Genomic DNA, 20,115 nt, shown 5'->3' with positions numbered 1-20,115 from the left:
ATAGCTGGGTAAAATGAGACCTCTAATCCTAGTTTGTTGAGGAATCTCCACACTGATTTCCACAGTGGTTGTACTGGTCTACACTCCCACCAAGAGTGGAGAAGGGTTCCTTTTCCCTCCACAGCCCCTCCAGCATTCGTTATTGGTTGATTTTTTTGATGATAGCCATTCTTTCTGGGGTGAGATGGGATCTCAGTATTTTAATTTGCATTTCTCAAATGACCAATGCCATTGAACATTTTTTCATATATTTGCTATTTGCATTTTTTATCTGAGAAGTGCCTTTCATTTCATTCTATTCTAATTCATCTCAGCCTATTTTTTGATTGGGTCTTAAGAACTCAACAGAGTGAAAAGAAAACACACAAATCAGGAAAAAATATTTAGGCAACTCTCCCTCAGACAAAGGACTTCTGTCTAGAACATATGAAAACTTTAAAATAAATCAGACCCCCAAATTCAAATTTTCTGGATGTTTGAAGAGAAAAGAAAGAATAGCAAATGTTAACACTAGATCCCAAGATTCTGCTTTATGGCTAGTTGGTTTAGATGACTGGTGTATTGGGCACCTAAGTTTTGGCCTGAGTTAGCCATTTCAAATGACTTCACCTCCAAATTATAGATTTCACACCAGCCCTGTCTGGCTTGCCTGCATATATGTGCAGCACTTACAGAAGGGCTTTTCAAGGAACATATGAGTATCCCCCTCCTGTTTAGGAGTGACATATGTGGCACCTGCAGGCTGCAGATGGGAAGGGAGAATGTAGGACTGGGACAGCTGTAACCCTAGATTTGAATCCTGCCACCTCTTGGCAGCAGAGGGGCCTTGATTTTGTTACTGCTGAATGACCTTGAGTTCACCTTCCTGGGGCTTCTTTCTTGATAAAAATCAAGGATGAAACTCAAGTGAGGATGTTAAGAGCAAAGTGCTTCACACAGGTCACCAGCTTGATAACAAGTTCCTTGCACGCGGTAGCACTATAGAGTTCACAAAACAATTTCACTTGCTATTACAATTAATTTGTATGTATTGATTGGCACTATTAAAATATAAAAATTAAGTTATTCACATCTGTAGTTATAGATATGAGTTGTCCTGTGTTCAATATTTAAATTTTTTTTTTTTTTTTTGTCAACAGCCGCCATTAGTAATCTCAGAACAGATACACCCCAATTCAGGAGTAAGAACCTGGAGGGGATGTCATCACTGGGGACATTTGACTGTATCTAAAGACATATTTGTTTGTCACAACTGGGTTAGAGGTGCTACAGGCATCTGCTGAGCAGGGTGTAAGGATGCTACCAGCCCCATAAAAGGAGCACTCAAGGGGCAGCTGGTGTGCTGTTGATTCTCTTGGAGAAGCTTGTCACACTGATTTTCTTGACATGAAATATCTGACCTCCTCATCAGAGGAGCTTGGGTCTTTGGTGTCACTGGGGCTGGCTGCGGTTCTTTTCTGGGGAGCTCTGGTGCTTACCTTGAGCATCACTTCCTAGCTCTAGTGCAGATCCCTCAGCCTGCTGGCACAGATCCTTCACCCTGCTGACACAGGCTTCCTGTCTTTCACCACTGAGCTTTGGGCCTTCCCAGTGCAGAACCATGAAACAGGCCTACATGAGACATTGTCATGAGTTCTAGGCTTCCAGATGAACTTGTGGAATAAATTGCCATTGGTGCTAGGTCTCCACCTGGACTCATGGAGGATATTGCTGTGGGATCCAGGCCCTCTGCTAAATTCTTTCAGTCTCTAGTGCATGGACAGATTTCCTGCACTCTTCTGTATTTGACCCTTTGGGTGAATATTATAAAATAATCCTATAAGATATGTGCTCTGTATTAAATATATTCCCTTAGAAACCCTGACTAAACATCATCCTACAGTGTACGTCTCTGGTACATTCACTCCTATCCCACATCATCTGCACTACACTGTCAATAGACTGAAAAATCTGAGAAACCCTGCATTAAGGTGCTGACCAGTGACTACTATGGATAGACCTAGCTCTCTGGCCACCGGCCCTGCTCAGTGAGCAAACACAGAGCAGTGGGAATTCACTCAGAGCAGACAAAGGAGTACAGCCATCCCCAAGAGCACACCTACCCTGGCTTGTTGGAAAACTGAGGCTACTATCATGCTACCTTCAAAATATCAAAAGCCTGGTAGCTGGAGTAGATCCTAGCTCATTCATAATAATGTGATGAATCTATTTCTTAAGAAAAAAAATAGATTTTTGGTAGAATCAGCATACCTAGTACTAATAATTTTAGTCATAATAATAGTGGTCAGTATTACCTGAACACCTGCTGGGTGACAGAACTGAGTCACAAGTTGGCAGACATATCATTGGATGTTTTCAGCAGCTCTTTTGAAGGACATATAATCATAAACCTGGAAAGATGGGCACAGATTTAGAGACTCTCTGAGAGGTACAGAAAGAAGGATTCATTGGCCACAGGCTCATTCCCACTGTGAGCTTGGGGGTGGGAAGTCTGGCTCCTGCTTATTGACTAAGTATCAGGCATAATCAAATTACCATGTTTTTCAGCCTTTTTTTTTTTTTTTTTTTTGTATTTAGTTCAGGGTCTACAGAATCTCATTATATAGATCAAACTCGTAGTAATCCTCCTGTTTTCAACCTCCCAAGCACTAGATTACAGGTGCATGCCACCATGCCCGGTCTCAGTTGCCATCTCAGTGCATCCTGGGGGTAGGGCCTGCATGGCATGCCAGGGATCAAACCCCAGTCCCTGTGTCTGCCTAAGCAGGTGCTTTAGTCTGCTGAGCAATTTGGCTGGCCCGTGCCCTTCTGGAAAGAAAGCAGAAGCCAATTGAAGGTTACAAGCTAAAATATCCCATTTTACAGATGCAGAAACTAAGGCTCTGAGGTGAACAATAAGTCCAAGTTTGTTCACCTGGCAAGTAGCAGGACCAAGGTGAAGCTGAGGTTTACTGGCCTCCATGTCTTTGCTTAAGTTCTAGTAAACATTTGCATCAGTCAATACAATGAAGCACAACAGCCTGCAGTTGTGTTTATAAAAGCATGTTCAGCATCTGTTTTTGGTTTATCCCTGTGGTCAGGATGCCTGTGAGGTATAATCACTTCTGGGAAGCTTGGTTGGCCTTTTACAGTGTTGGAGATAGGTAGGGTATATGTCACCAAACATCAGACATTGCATGCCCTCTTCATAGGTTTGTATACACAGGTATCTGCCTGGCCACCATTATTTCTAAAAATATTGACTCAAGTAACACTGAGTGACTATATTTGATTGAGGTAGAATGGGAGTGGGAAGTGCTTCAAACAAGCCAGATTATTATGTTAGTGTTCTGATAGGCAGAAGTCAAAACCTGTTTCCTTGACTAACCACAGTGTCTATGGAGATGTGCTCTTTTTGGGAAGCAAGGAGGAGCATCTGCTGCTTTGCATTTTCTAACTTCTAGGTTCTGTCCTCACTCCTTGGCTTTGGTCACTTCCTGTGACTCTAGAGGAACCAGCTCACATCTCTTTGGCCCCCTTCCATAACCACAACCAGGCAACCTGCATTCCACTTTGGTCTCTATGAACTTGAGTACTCTAAGGACTTCATGTGGACTTGGAAGGCCTTATCTTTTTTTATATACTGTACTTCACTTAGCACAAGTACTTGTCTTTTTGGTGAAAATGTTCTCTAACTTTTGGAAGTGGAAAATTGGCCAAAAAAATGAATCCAGTGGAACAGCCCATTCTTAAAAGCCAGCTAGATTCTGCTAGCCAGTATTGTGTGTTTCTTGTCTCCCTTTGCAATGAACAGATATTGGCAAGGTGCAAGATATTTCATACTCCAGAGGATGGTAAAACATGATGAAAGCAAAGCTCTAGTGTGGATTCAGTGTCATTTAAGGTCTGTCTCTCCCTGAACTACTTAAAAAGAGCTCAGTTGATAATGAAAATGCTGCATAGAACACATAGGCAGGAATAGTGAGCCAGGAAAGAATGTAAATAGAGAAACAAATATTGTTCCTGGAGTCCTTGCACATGTGTGTGCATGCGTGTGTGCGTGTGTGTGTGTGTGTGTCTGTGTGTGTGTGTGAGAGAGAGACAGGATGTGCTAAAACAAGCAAAAAGGTGGCTCTTTCGCCCTGTGCCTTCCTCTGCCTGGGCATCATACAGTTGATTGTCAATTATGCAGCTCCAGGTGGTATCCAAAGGCAGTTTAATTCCCCATGAAAACCAGGACTTAACCTGACTCTGTCTTTACTTCCAGTACCTGGTGGTTGGAAGCTGCTCATTAATCCCTCATTAAGTGCTCTTAAGATCACCAACTTTAATGTGACTCTTCACTTCCTGCCTTACCTCTGTACCAGGGATCAGACAAAACATCAAGTGGTGTCTGATAACAGTCCCTGGAGGATGAGGGTGTGCAATAAACTGGGGGGTCTTAGCAGTGGATCCCAGGTAAATTCCTGGGGACCCACTTCTGGCCCTCTTTAGAGTCTACCCACATGACCTTCCAAGGAAGAATGGAATAACGCATCATGTAATATGCTTAAGAGGAGAGAGAATAAAAAAATTCTCTTCTTTTCTTGGAAAATTTACATACCTTCCTGCTTGGTACTTTATGAACCAGAATAGTCTTTCTTCTGCTCCTTTGTGAGTTAACACAGAATCCACAAATGTCACTGGGGCATGATTTTTAACAAGAATTATGATAGGGCAGCCCCTTTTGAATGCATATCAAAGCAATCTGACCTTCCTAAAAGTCCATTTTGGAGTATCTGTGTTTAGGGGGGAGATGAAGATAAGCACTGAACTACTGCTCTGTCCTGAGTGTCTTTTATGACTCTCTTTGACCTTACTCCCTAGATCATCCTCACCCTAAACCTAATGGACTCACTAAAGACTCCTGCTATCTGAGTTCCCTCTTTGAACACACAAGGCATAATCTGCTCACAGAAATGAAGCTCTGTCTTCTAGGAGAGGTTTCTGTTGACCTTTCATTGACAACTCCCAGGAACACGTCCACAGTCTTGAGTGTCTTACCTTTTGTTGTTATTCATTGGCTTTTTGTTAGGAGCACAGTTTGAAAAGCTCCCTAAAAGAACTCTAGGGGCTTCTGTCTTGTTTTACCACTTCTTGTAGTCCTGCCCAGTGATGTCTGTGTTTTCTTAGGGGAGAGAAGGAACTTCGCTGGTCATTTCAGATAGGATACCATATGTCAGATTTGTAAAATCTTGTTAACATTGTGTTTTCTTCACTAGAGAATTACCCTGTAGTAGGGGAAAATGGAACTGCCAATTACAGCGGGCTCCCGCTGTGAATAAACTCATGTTATATTCCCAGTCAGCAGGCTGTGCGAGGAGAGAGCCTCCAATTGCTTTTTCCTTTCTTGCCTGATAGACAAAGCTTTAGAGTAAAACATAATTAGCTTGACTGACAATCAGGAAAATACAGTCTTCAGTATTTGTTTTTATTTTAAGGTCTTCTTCTTTTGGAGATATATTCCAAAGTCACTCAGCAGTTCATCCCTCCATGGAAAATTCAGTCAACTGAAGGGCCAGATTTTGCTTAAAGCCTTCAGTGCATATTTCAAAAGAAAGATAAATGAATCTACCTAGTGGCCAAGGAAACTTATGGTGTATCAGATGGTAACTATTAAAAAAGAAACCATAAATCCCCGTGGCAGTAGAGCTAATAAATTTTTTTAAGCTGGGTCCTTTGGGGCGAATGTGGTTCCTACACGAAGTTCTTAATTTTATTGGGTCAGAGATATTGCAAAAAGAAATCGTTTCTCTGGCGCTAAACACAAATAATGTACAACAATAATCACGATTTCCCATAGCTCTTTCCTCCTGCTCAGCCCAGATTAGCTTCCTGATTGTGCAATGGTAGGGGCCTTTCATATCACCTCTGGTCTCTTCAGAGCTTCACCCTATGAAATTAGGAGGGAGAGTTTCAGTTTGTTTTGTTTTGTTTGCTTGTTTGTTTATCTCATTTTGGGTTTTGCTTTCCAACTCTCCTCTTTCACTTCTGCAGCCCAGACACAACTGATACAGTGGATTTTCAGACCACATCCTCTGTCACAATGTCTGTGAAAGATGCTTTATTTTATAGGGAGGGAAAGGAAAGGAGATATGCCAAAAGGGAAGACATTCAAAAGGCAAAAACTGATAAACCTAAAAGAAGGCACATGTCGACATTCATGAGATATTTGGCATCTGCCTCGAATCAAGCATCAGAAGTGGGAGCTGTTCCACTAACTCTACCTGCTGGTTCCTCCGTTCTAGAAAAGAAAAGATGCTGGATACGCTGTGCAAGCAGCATTAAGATGCGTTCTGTGAGAGGTAATCCTCTCAGGAACACTTAGTGCCTGAAACTTGCGACCACGGATGGTCTTTTCAGTAATCTAAAAAAGAAAAATCTGAGTCTGTGTTTCAGGTGTGTGTGTGTGTGTGTGTGTGTGTGTGTGTGTGTGTGTGAGAGAGAGAGAGAGAGAGAGAGAGAGAGAGACAGACAGACAGACAGACAGACAGACAGAGAGACAGAGGGGAGGGGAGGGGAGGAGAGAGCAAGCGAGCACGAGCACAGGCGCACCGGCCTTTTCCAGGTTATAAGTCCCCCTTAGAGTAAATATGGATATATGGAATTTCCAAACAATGAGGAATATTTGCAAGAAGCAGAAGCCTGTAAATGCTACTACTGGTATCTTGAGGCAAAAGCTGCTTAGTACTGAGTAACCGGGCATCTCCTGAACACTGTGTTTTGAAAACAGCCTCTTGTACCTGACAGCGCTCTGCTGCATGCTCGTGTAGCCCTTCCCTTCCCAGGCCTCAGCCTACGACAGCCCTGATGGAGGTCAGACTCAGGGAACCGCGGGAGAGCAGGAACTCTGCCATTCCTCTCCCAAGAAGACACTTCTTTTCAAAACTTATCTTTATTTTATAAGGAGGGAAAGGAAAGGATATATGCCAAAAGGGAAGAGTAACTTCAGTTATGGTTTCGGGAAGACAGGTTCAGAAGCAAGGCTTTCCTGGCATGACTCTTGACTTTGAATGTAAACCTCATGCTCTGCCTTGTAAAATGTACTCAGTGATGCTCTGGTCAAAGGCTGTCAGAAGTGTCGAGTGTGCTGACACGTGCACAGCACGTGGGGATGTACAGGGCGGCTCCTGTAAGTGTCTCGTGGTGACTACTCATTTGGTGACTGCAGCATTGGCTGCTGTTGATTGAGGGTGGGTAAGCATATGCAGGGCGGTAAAGACTCTGGGTGGAAGTCCTGTAATAAACTTCTCAAGGTTCACAAACAGCATAGCCCCTTGGCGACAGAATTGCGCTTCTACACCTCTAGAGGAAAATTAACATTCCTATGGTTCTGAACTGATTACCTTGCCTTCCATCTGCAAACCCTCATGATCAAGAATCTGAGCATGCAAAACACCAGCTTTACTGAAGACATGTAATCTGTTTGTCATTTTGCTTTTTATATAATTGAAAGAACATGATATGCCAATTTATACTCAGGCGAAAATGATATACAATATCGATGTGAAACATGAAAGATGAATTGTAATTTTTTCCTCTCCTTAATGAATATTGAGCAAATAAATAGAGCATCTCAAAATGGGGGAGCGTAACAGATTCTGTGTATTTATTTACTCCATTACTCTAGCCATGATGGCACCCAAGAGTATCCGGAGATGACAACCAGACAATTAAAGGCAATGTGTCCAGGCCCCGGCCCTGCCATGGTGAACCACAACTCATTCTCTGACCACCCCATAGCTGAACCCCTGTCCTTGGGGAACTGCAGGCTGTCGGTAACTTGGCAGTTGCTGCAACATGTACCTTTTCGTGTACATGTAACATGTCTGTGGTATGATACTGTCTGTGGTGCTGGCCTCTGAATGAGTGGAAATAACCATCCAAATTACTTAATAATGTCTCCAGAGCATGCTTTAAAAGAGAAAATCAGTAGGCTCCATGAAAAATTTTGTGCACTGTGTCCAGGTGATCATGAGAACTTTACTATGGGAGGGTCAGATGGGAGTTGTTATTTCTGAAAAAATGAACAAAGCGAGGTGTAGGTGTTTTTAACATAAACACTCTCATAGACATCGGCATCTAATACACTCGATGTGGTTCTGCAGCGTGGATTTCTCTGGTGCTTACTTAATTAAATGGGAGAGATGTCCAGATGATTCCTTTCAGGATTTCTGAAGTTTCCCACTCATGCTCCCTAACCTAGGTTTCAATAGCTCCTTGGACTAGCATACAATTGACTAAGAATGGTTTTGACATGCTGAAAATAAGAACATACGTGTGGAACATAGGCTTGACTAACGATTGGCTCTTTTCAAGCAAGGCTATTTCCACTGAAATAAATGATAGGGTTTAGAATTTCAGTAATTCCTAACATGATGGGATGAGACCCAGTGCTGGTGCCTGTTGATTGATTCATTCAGAGGCCAGCCAACGCGGGCTCTATGAGTCATAGTGGAAATAAAATCCTTGGGTTCCTGCCTAATCCATAGGCAGGGCTCTGTTGAGTTCATTTAGCAGATGAAAACAATGATTAGTAATTTGTTTCCTCATTCTTGGTCAATTTCTTATTAAAGAAAATGGCTGGGCTATATTTGCCAGATGTGTAATATATTCCCTGTGGAGAATTTAAGAATCTCTTTAAATCATAAGAAACCTATAGTTTCCAGTAGACAGTCAAGAAGAATCAAGATTCAGACCTTCCGATTGTTGGCCCATTTATTTTAGTCTTAATGAACTCCAGCGTACAAGGCGCAGTTAGCTTATTGCTTGCTGGCTCTGTAATGACCTTCAGCCACCATAATGGAAAAGAAAGCACCTGCCCATGTGGGGCACAGCCTGCAGTGTAGGCATTCAGAGTCCCCAGAGGAAGGTCAGACCAATAATTATTTCTCTCATCTGTTCATATTTTTTTCTAGTGACAGGATTCATTTGTTCAGACCTTTTCTTTTGTTATTCATTCTCACGTGAATAAACTCAGTTATGTAACACAACAAAGAATCACACACTGTGGGTATATGAGAATTCCAGTGACAACGGTTTCTTCTATCCTGCATAAAACTGACACTTTTCTCACATGAAGGAGGATACTTAGTGAGCTCTAGCAGAAAGTCCAATGTGGGCTTCCATAGACAGACAGCAGATGCTGGTTCTCCCCTGCGAGCCGGGTAACCCAAGGGCATTTCTGTCCAGCTGCTCCGAGTCCCAGGTTTACCTTCTGTAAAGTGGGGACTAAAAATAGTGCAGAGTCCTAAGGTGGTTTTGAGATCTATGAGATCAGGTAGGTAAGATTTCTAGGATTGTGATCACTAGGCAGCAGATAAGGCCACCTTCTGAGGACCAGAGCATTCAGGGGAAAGAGTAGGCCACTTTTGGCATGCCTGGGCCGCACTGTGTGAAGAGGAATTATCTTTGGCAACATATAAAATATATACTATAGTCTATGTACGTAACAAAAATTCATTTATTTTAATATTTTTATTTTAACATTAAAATAGCACAAGTATAAAAATTAAACAAGAAAACTTTCATGTCTAGTGAGTAACAGTCAATACTGTCTTTACAAGCGCACGCGCCCACACACACACACACACACACGTAGGTAGGTTGAATAGTATTACCTGTAATGGTTGTATTTTACACATTTACACAGGTGCAATACTGTCTGATCCACACTGGTTTTGAATCAACTGATGGTGTGTAGTGGGTCCAGGAGGCCAAGTTAATGCTGGGTTACATCCTTACCTATGCAGCGTTCCTTTGTCACCTACAATCTGTGCTTTAGCACAGTGCAACTAAGCCATGAAGAAAGAAAACAAATACACTAAAACTCACATAGCAAGGTTAAAAGCTTTCAGTCTAGCCCAGGGCCACATGTGGAGTGGCCTACTTACTTACAAGCATTTGACGCAGGCTACATTTAGAAGGTCTTGCGTGTTCCAAATTCTTCAAGAGACTAAATGGATACAGATCAAGAGTTGACCACATTTTTTTCCTATTGAGAAGCAAACCCCAGGTCCTGAAACAAATACGTGTTTCTAATCCCCAGAGTAGAACTGCTGCCAACTCTGCCATTCCACACATCTTCATCCATTCAGGCTTCTGTGACAAAATACCTTAAGGCAGAGCTTCGAAAGCGTAGAAGTCATCATTCACTGTCCCAGGAACTGGAAAATCTGATTTAAGGGGCTTCCAATTCTGCATGTATGGAGGCCCCCTTTGGGTCCCTGAATCCTCCATAGTGGAAGGGACAAGAGCACTTGCAAGGACCTCTTTTATAAGGGTACTAATCCCATCCCAGAAGCCCTGCCTCCTAAGACCATCATATTGGTGACCAGGTTATAAAATAAGAATTTTATGAGATAAAATTGCTTAGATGATAGCAGCATCCCTGGGGTATTAGGCAGTGTATTAGCAGGAGGATTAGAAACACCACTCACAGGACTGGGATTCAGCATGGGCAGTGGGCAGTGGGCGTGCACCAGGCACCGTAGAACGTGGCCATGCCAGCTTGCTCTGCATGCCCTGAGTTGGTTCCCTGTAGAGGCAGACAGCTGACCACAGGGGCCTTTTTTCATTCTCCACATACCATTTCCTCGCCGTCACCATTTGTCTGCTCCTGAGCATTGACAGTGCTTTTAATGTGAGCCCCAGTGGAAATTTCTCCCTCCTGGAAGGGACTATTCCCATAAATTTTTTAAAGAAAACATTTTTAACATACTTCCAGAATACACACATTTTAAACAAGAATGTGTGTTTTCTTTTTTCTTTTTCCCACTTTCAGTATAGGGGACTTGTCTTCTCAGAGTCAAGAGAGGAAATGCATAGTGCAGAAATCAAGTCCTTCATTCCTGCTTTGGCTAAACTTTCTGTCGCACAGAGCAGTATCTGTGGGTTTGGTATGATTATATTGCCATTTAAACAATTGGTGTAGTCTTGAATGAATCAGTGGTAAGAATGTTGTGTACCCTATAAGGAGATGGCTATATGGATGCCCTTTATGTTAATTTGCATTTATACATGACAAGAGATATAAATCTAGTCCCTTCTCCATCATAAAAACATCATCTGGCTTCAGATTTGAAATGGTGACCATTTATTTAAAATGTTAGCAGCATTTGGGGCAAATGGTTCTTTAAAAAGAATGATTTTATATTTTCTTTTTTCATATCCACAGGTGTTTCTCTATAAATCTTGACTGCATCTTAGAAGAATAAGATTGGTTCACTTGGGACTTTGTTTAGGATGAGCAAGGCTAAGATGAATGCTACTCTGATTTCAGATTTTACAGTGAATAAGTAAGCGTTTGCCAACTCCAGGCAAGGCTCACCATCTGCCCTGAATTTTTCAACCAATAGGGAGGGCATTACCATTAGGACAAAGGAAAACACACACCCACACACCATCTCTTCCTTCCTTTTCCTCTTTGCCTCCAAAAAAGTCAGTATTTACAGTGAGACTAAATGGACAGTGTATTAGATTTCTACCTCAACACCATTCCAAAGGGCCAACTTCTGACACCTCTTCTGTAGCTTTTCAGTGTGTTTCTCTCTTCTACCATACCACTGTTTATAGACACTCAGAGTGGTTATTATTCATGCAGGGCTTGTGCTCCCTCTGCTGGTTTTGTAATTAACTAATAAGTCTAATTCCCATAAGTATGCTGATGTCACTGGTTATTCTCGTGCATGGGCATGGAATCACCCAAATCAGTGTATTCTGTTCAAGTATCATCAGAAAAATCAGCAGGGATTAGAGGAGGACAGTTGACCTAGTGAAAAAAGTAAACAAAATGTACATTTTGATTTGTGTAAATCAGTGTTCCAAAAACTTACATACAGTTTTGTTTTCATTTTTTGGATCCCAAAGGGAAGTGATCCATCATTGTTTAAAGTGACATATTACATCTTACTTTCTCAGATTCTGAAAACAACAACAAACAGCTTTCTTATGTTTGGAGCAAAACGTATTATAGGATCTGTTTTCCAGGTCTAAAAAAATAGAAGCTAAAAAATCACACATGCCTTGCAACTAAGAACCTCTAAGGTACAAAAAGATTTCCATAGGTGGCAGGTGGTGGCCAACCCTGCTTTAACTTCTGGGAATCGGAAGTGCATTTATTAATTAGTGTTGGTGTCACAATACCACGATTTCTTCATATCAACAAAGCATCACCTAACCTTTTAGAACACAAGCTCTGCAGTTGGGTCAGCTGAGGTCAATTCAGATTTCAGCACTTCCTATGTGACATTGAGTCAATTATCTCAACTTCCAGGCCCACCTTTCTTTTCTAAAATTGGGAAACAATATTATAGACCACAATGGTCTTACCTTACAGGGCCACTGTAATGATTAAATTGAATAATGGTACAGTGATAACATGAATGATCTAAAAATAGTCAAATGATTCTTTTTTCAACATGAGTACAACTTCTTTCCCAATTAAGAAACCTGAAACTTACTGTTAAAAACTTGGAGAACAGCTGCCAAAGGGTAGAGCTATGTATGCCAAGAAAATATGTGTGTCAATAACAAAGAGCTTAAAATATGAAGGAGACTTGGGAAGAACTCCAGGAGAAATAAACTAAGAGAGCATAGAAATTCAAGGTACATCTGCCTAGAGATGATGAGTCAATCAGACTGAAACATCAATGCAAAAAAAAAAAAAAAAAAGAAAAAAAGAAAAAGAAAAAATCTTACTAATAACGATGAAGAGACTTAAAATTGGCTAATATCCTAATATACAGAGATTTGAGTAAACATTCTTTAGATATTAGGTATTCATTGATTTGTGCTTTTGAAATATCTACCCATTTACTTGTAGTTATTTGAAAAATAATACCAAATGTTTCAGGCATGCTCTAGAACTACCTTGTTTTCTTTTCCCAGTCAGTATCATATCCTGGCCATCTTTCAATGGCAGTAAATTTAGATCTTCATCATAGTTATGATCAATTTTGTGCTTTGCTTTTTTGGTCCTGTTCACTTTTAGCACTTAGAGGTACTATTCTACTTGGTTTGAAGTCTTAAATAATGGAGATTAATTTCAGTATCAGCTCAGCAAAGCAGAAGAGGCAGATCTGGTGTCAAGAGAGACTCCATGTCATTCTTCCCAAAGCCAAGTATCGGTAACTCTTGGAATGTTCCCATCAGCCCACTTTTATTATCTCTTCTAAACGGGATTTATGTGGACATCTATCATGTTCACGTGCCTTATCCTGCTCATGGCTATGAGAGGAAAGATAGAGGAAGCCAAAGTGGCTGTCTCTTCTTTCTCCTCCTCGGAGCTTCTTTTGAGTTCTCTGGTCCTGTACCATTGGCTGAGACTCCTTGGGTCTGTGTATGGTGGTAACTTTAGCCCTGTGTATGAAACTCTAGTGAAACACATGTGACTGTGGTACCCAAGCTCAGGCTCGCTGTCCTCCATAAGTGGCACTGTCATCTATATTTGTGTCAAGCCTGTTATAAAATGAGCAGTGCAGTGGCCGGGGTTTGGTCCCCATAGTGCTGTGCTGGCTCTGCCCCTGGGGCACACTGAGAAGATGATTGAGACTGGGCATGGTGGCACACACTTGTAATCCCAGCACTCAGGAGGCTGAAAACAAGAGAATCACTATGAGTCCTATCTATGTAGTGAGACCCTGTAGACCCTGTCCTAAATTCAAAAAATATATAAATAAAATTTTAAAAATAAATAAAATGGGGAACCTTTGCTGGAATAGCTCACTGTGATCTGATTACTTAACTATAATTTGTACTTGTCCTTTGACAAGCCTTGCATACCCTCTGCCGTGCAAATATTTGGAATTTATACATTAAACAATGTAGGCCACTTTGTTGATTTAAAGCATGCTAGAGGTTATATAATGGTTATTTGTATTGGCCATCACTGACCCTTCTGCAAATGACCTGTTGACGTTGGACAGGGATAAGAGGCACTGAGCACCATGCAGGAAATGGAAAGAGATCAAAAAGAATGAATGTGTTAGCTTAGTGAAAATGCTCATGGCTTTCATGGAGATCAGTTGTGTATGAGGCTTTCAGGATTAGGTAATTTGGCCACACTTATAGGTATTAGACATTCTCTTCAAGGAAATATGAGTCTTTTTCAAGCTAGGCTTTGCATTACAATATCAACATTGTTGACATTACAAAATCATTGTGGATTATATAAAATGATATGTAACTATATATGCTCAAAACAAGAAGAAGTGATGGTGATGTTGTTTGAAAGGAAGCCTAACAGCAATGGTGTGGAGCAAGGGTTTCTGTGAAGTAGGTCCATTTCTGCCACTAGTTCCAGAATTAGCAGTGATTTCACTCCACCAGTCCTGCCTGCTGGAAAGGGTGAGGGACCCACATTCTCCTGACGACTTTTTCTCCTCACTGCACTCCTTTCTTTTCACTTATTCAGTGGCACAGTGTCAGTTTGTTCATAGCTTGTTTCCTATGTCTTATCACCATACAAATGTCAGATATGAGACAGGACAGCATGCATGTTTGACAGCTGTCCAATAAACTATGCAGAAGACCAAGTTAAGGACAACTGCTGTGGACTTTTGAAAAAAAAAAAACCAGATCTGTGGCCAGTTAAAGAATTTCCTTTGAAAGACTGGCATCAGTCATTACCTCATGAATATCGTAGAAAATATAATGATTCAACATACGCATTTAGTAAAGTGGGAGCCTGGTTTTAAGGATAACATCACCTGGAACCCAGTAAAATCTGGTACAACACAAAGAGAGCTGAAAGGAAATGCACATGCTTTGGAATCCCAAGTATTACATCAATGCATGAATAACACCACCAGTTGGGGTAGATTGAGCCAATCCTGTAAACCTGGCCTGGGAGATCTCACTTGGGCCCTTGCTCTTTGTGAGCAAAGATTTCTGCCACCAATAAAATTATAGAGAGAAGCAAATTGAAATAGAATTAACTTTGCAAAGTTAAATTATATATTCCTATACTAGTTTTGGAGATCTCTATACTGTAGCTGTTTTGTGGTTTCCAGAGAAAATAACAAATTATTGTCATCATGTTGGTGGCAAAGAATAGAAATGTGTTCATTGCTCGCTCACGTTTAAATCCACATCCTCATCCACAGCCCTGCTAGAAAACCCACAGCTAACCTATCAATCCGCTTTGTCTTTGTTTTCGTTTGTGCAGCCCTGTTGTACTCCAAAATTGTAAACAGTTGGGCCTCTGTCTGTGGATTCTAAATCCATGGCTTCAACCAGTCACAGCCAAAACAAATTTAGATGAATCTAGAGCCAGGGGTGTAGTTCTGGGGTAGAGCGCTTGCTAGTATGTACAGGGCTCTGACTTAATTCCCAGTGCTATAAAAAGAAAAACAGAAGTATTTGCACTAAACATGTGTAGACTTTTTGTCATTATTCCCTAAATAATAACATAATAGCTATTTACACTGTGTTAACATCGTGTTAGGTATTATAAGTAGGCTAGAGGCGATGTAAGGCATTGGGAGGGAGTGCGTAGGTTATCTGTAAATGCAGCATCATTTTATATGAGGAATTGGAACGGCTGCAAATTCTGGAACATGCCAGCAGTCTTGGAAACGTCCCCACCAGATATTAAGGAATGACGGCCATGCTGCTGGGGTGATGGCTTGGGATGAGGGACTTAACTCTGTAGCAGGAGATCCATGCTACTTAAGAGAATGGGCTTCCCCGTAAACAACTTGAGCACATTTATCTTTAAACTTACATTTATATAATGCTTTTCTGTGATGGGAAGCTTATGTATCTGTGGGATTCCACAGAGTCAGTTAATGACCTAATATATAATATCTAGCAATTAGCACATGAGATATTTACCTGGCATCAGCAGCATCTGCAAACAAGTAGTAGTTTAAATAAGAGGAATGTGAAGTTTAAATACAAGTGGGTAGATTTCTAGGGATGGGAAGAAGCTTTACCTAATCATGTAGTATTTAGGGAGGTACTTGATAGCTTAGCTTTTTTTGAAATCAATTTTGCTTTGGCATTTTTATCCCATTTATTTACTGTCTTAAGTGACCATGTGTAGCACATCTTTGCACCATGACCAAAGTGACAGACTTTGGTCTCTGTTGGATTAATCAGTGTGTTCTTTGATCCATTACATGTGTTGCCCCAGAGACATTTAAAGTCAACATATTCAGCATTTGTGGTCTGCTGGTTCAGAGTTGTTAACCCAACTGATAGACTGGTTTGTGTATTTGCATCCCAAAGATGTTCCACCCAGTCCCACTCACACAGTCGTACCCAAATCCACTCCCAACAACACAAATATTGATGGTACCAATCATTCATTAGCAGTAAAATTTTGAGAGCAATTATTTTTTTACTGTGCTTGCCCTGAAAGACACCATTAAATCACTTTACTGCCTGTGGATCTGAGCCAGTTTCAGTGTCCCAGGAGCCTGCTCCTCAACTGAAGAAGTATTTGCAGGTCTGAAAAGCACAGCACAGGATGTCAGCTGGCAAGCAGGGTGCTGGCATTGTCCTCTGAAGTGAGATGTCAAGGCTTTGCCTGCCTTGGCATGGATCCCGCCTGGCTTGGAGTCCCTGGGCCAGGACCAGCAGTGATGGTAGGTTCTGGGAGGCCTCAATGGCAAGCCAACTTGGGCGGGTGTGGAATGGGTCAGATTTTTGCTTATCTTTTTTTTTTCCAAAAGAAGAAAGCTTATTGTAGAAATGATGACTGAGGGAAGAACTGTTTCGGTGGTTGTCTGTCTCCTCCTCAGGGACAATCTTGCCCGTCCTTGCTCTTCACCCCTGTAGTTCTCATCTTTCCCAGGTGGGCATGACCCAAGGGATCATCTTGGAGCTGCTGCTTGATGACTCCCCTTCTCCCCAACTCTAGTGAGGAGAAATATAGGAAAAAGTTTAACCTGAGATCTGAACCAACTGCACCATGAATTTGTGCTTAGTCTGGTAAACTCCACATACCATTTGGAATATATGTATGTATTTAATAGAACTGGGTTGTTCCGTTACTAAAAATGTATTGATTGTGTATGTGGCTTTTCCTCCCCAAAAATTAAAATGAACTGTGACTTACTAATGTGCATCCTTACACATGGGCCTCAGTGTCTGTTGGTTGCAAGGATCATCTCAAATCTAGCAGTTCCACATCACTTACATTTGGTACGAGTGAATTATGATCTCAATCCACATCTTCATGAGCAGTGCCGTCTATTTTAAAATGTGCATTGAAATAACATAATGGCAAGCTTGCCAAGGGCTTGAGACTCTGGAATAAGCTTTTTTGGGTAAAGAAGAAACACTATGGAGAAAATTTGTGAGACATGGAGCTTGTCTGTGTAGGACAGAGTCACATGAAGTATATTTGCTCCCAGAAGGGGAAGGTCTCTTATTAAATATAAGATGATTTTAGGAAATATAGCTGATACAATAGAATGGGGTGGCTTATTTTCTTCCTTGGAATTCATGAAGAATGAATTTAGAATAAAGCAAAAGGGCTGATCCCTGTAGTGCCTGCTGGGGACCCTTCCTCTTGCCCCATCCTCTGGAGGAACTGCCCAGAGTTGTCCTGCCAGCTGTTGGTGGCTGGAGCATGAATTTGACCTCTAGGGGGCTGGGTTTCTTTTCCTTTTCAACTAGTTGTTTTTCCCCAAAATAGCATGTAGCTAGTAACAGCATTTCTTACAGCCTGGACTGACACGTTTATTATTCAGTGGAGTCAATATTAAATAGAAAGGGCCTATATTTTCCTGAGTCATAAGAATGAAAGTCCAGGTTTCCACTTACTACAGTTTTACTAAATGATCAATCCTAGTGTATTTTGATTAAATTACATATTCAATTATTTTTGTTGAAATCGAAAGCCTAATTATATTACCAAATGGTGTGTAATTTTACACGTCATTCAGTTATTTAACAGTGAGGCACAGAGTGCGATGAACAATTGAGCTGGCTGAAGAAAGAAACAAAATAATTATTTTTTCAATATACAAGTCCTCATCATGATCCACAAATCAATGTGAATCCAGGGAGGTTTTGAGTCCTATGGGTTATGAGATTCAGGGTGGCCTCTCATTTCCCTATGAATGGAAAACCCGGACACTTGGGTTTGCCAGGGAGGTTTTCATTTCTTTCTCTTTTTAAAGACTGATGTTTAACTACAACCACTGGGACCTAAATCAGAGCATCCAGTACCCAAGTATGAATATTAATCAGACACCAGGCCACAGAGTTCCTTGCCGAGTTTGACAGTTTAAAGGATCAGTTAGTTAATTAGAAGATGACATGGTATGCCAGGTCCCAAAGCTCTGTCCTGCCTTCTGTCTCCTCTTTTCATTTTCCTTTTTGACAAGTTGGATTACATCATTACTTGTAGTTTCACTTGTTAGCCCCGCCATGAAATGAGAATATTTTCAGCTTTAATTATCTCTGACTCCTTCCCCCATCTCTGCAAAGACCAGACTTAAAATGAAACTCAAAGAAACATACAAGAATTGGAGGTTCAAAGGCCCATGAAAATCAGCCTTCTGACCCCAGCCACACCGCATCCCAGGGTGAAAGCTAAGGTTCTTATTAGCATTGGAAACTGGGTTGCCGTAGTCATGGTGATTGCTTTTTACTGTGAAGGTAGGCCGTCCAGACTTTTGAGCTGTAGGTATGGACACATCAGGTCAGGTGTCCCCATGGCTTCTCTGGCTTGAGATGACAGAGCTGCTGAATGTTTTTAGGGGGTGGCCACCAATTACATTGCCTTCTGTCTGTTACCCATTGCCGATTGCCAGATAAACCCCAAAGTCTGGGTAATTCTAATTTTTTTTTTCTGCTGTGATATAAAGTATGCCTGTAGTCTATGTAGTTTCCCCCAGAAGGAAAAAACATGTTTGAATGTTTAGCTCTTTAAATGAAGCTTGTTCTGATGTTCCCCATAGAATTAACTCTTTCCTTCTCTCCTGCCATCTTCCTTTCCATGTATTTGCCATGACATATCAGAAACTTAATTTCATCTTTCAGTTTACACATCTCTTGCCTCCCAGAGACACTGAACTATTTAAGGGAAAAACTAGAGTTAACATCATCCCTGATGGACATTAATAATGAAAAAAAAAAAAAAAAGGAATGACAGAAAACTAAAATCTACTGAGCTTTTATCATTAATGCTGTGAGCCAACCACTCTACAAAGTAACTCAGTATCAGTAATTTCTCATTAGTGTTCACAGCAACCCCATAAATTTAGAAGAAAACTGAGGATGAAATTTTCCTTGTCACAATGTCCTGTGCTAAAATACTGAGTGGAAGTTGCCACAGGCAGCCCAGTCCTAGGCAAGAGTAGTGGTTTTGGGGAAAAGGTAGCCAAGAGGGTGGGGCCACATCTCAGTTTTACCACCAGTAACTAGGCACAAAGCTCTTAATCATCTAGGACTGCAACTCAATTATCTTTAAGGTGGGTGGAAGTCAAGCTTACTCTACAGTCCTCTCTCTATCCTCCTACTTAATTGAATATTTACAAAAGCCTCTTGGTTGTGACAGTTGAGAGCTCATCATGTCCTGAGACTGGATGGTGTGCCAGAGAGCTTGGCTGTGGGGGGAGGGGCAGGAGGGGAGGTAAGCCACACCGGTAGAGGTGAGAAAGGGGAGGAGGTTAGAATAGAACAATGAGAACTACAGTAGAGTATGGAAGGAGGTAGCAGATGAGGAGGTGGCAATTTGCGAGACTAATGTATCTTTGGAAATAGAGTTTTATGGAGTAGGGAGCCAGCAGCAAGAGACTGAGACAGAGAGCTCTGGCGAGAAGGAGCATGTCGTGGAGCACATGAGTTTCAGTCCTGAGAGCCATGATCTCAGGGACAGAGAGAGACTTCTGCTTTCTGTGTCACCTGAGGAAGGAGCGCAGAGGGGGAGGCAGCCCGAGAGTGTGCAGCCATGAAGGCTAAAGACTCTGTTCTGTACCTGTGGAGTCCATGAGTCGAAAGAAGTGAGCAGAGACCAATTCATGGATTGTGCAACATGGTCTGTTTTCAAGAGGTGGGCAAGAAGTAACAAAAGTTCCTTATGGCGCAAGTGGGAAGGAAATGAGCGTTCTGCTGGTCCTTGGCATCTCTAATTTTCCTAGT

At 41.5% G+C, this 20,115-nt stretch overlaps 1 protein-coding gene across 1 annotated transcript in view; it reads left to right on the top strand.

Moving 5' to 3' along the window:
* The window catches only part of Pdzrn3 (PDZ domain containing ring finger 3), a 244,735-nt gene that overhangs the window by 162,652 nt on the left and 61,968 nt on the right, over window positions 1-20,115 (top strand). The gene's annotated exons all lie outside the window — the stretch shown is intronic.

Source organism: Octodon degus, unplaced genomic scaffold, assembly GCF_000260255.1.
Source record: "Octodon degus isolate 3935 unplaced genomic scaffold, OctDeg1.0 scaffold00030, whole genome shotgun sequence".
In the NCBI taxonomy this organism is placed as follows: Eukaryota; Metazoa; Chordata; class Mammalia; order Rodentia; family Octodontidae; genus Octodon; species Octodon degus.
Note: the sequence above shows the minus strand (reverse complement) of the source record. Positions and strands in the feature narration are given on the sequence as shown.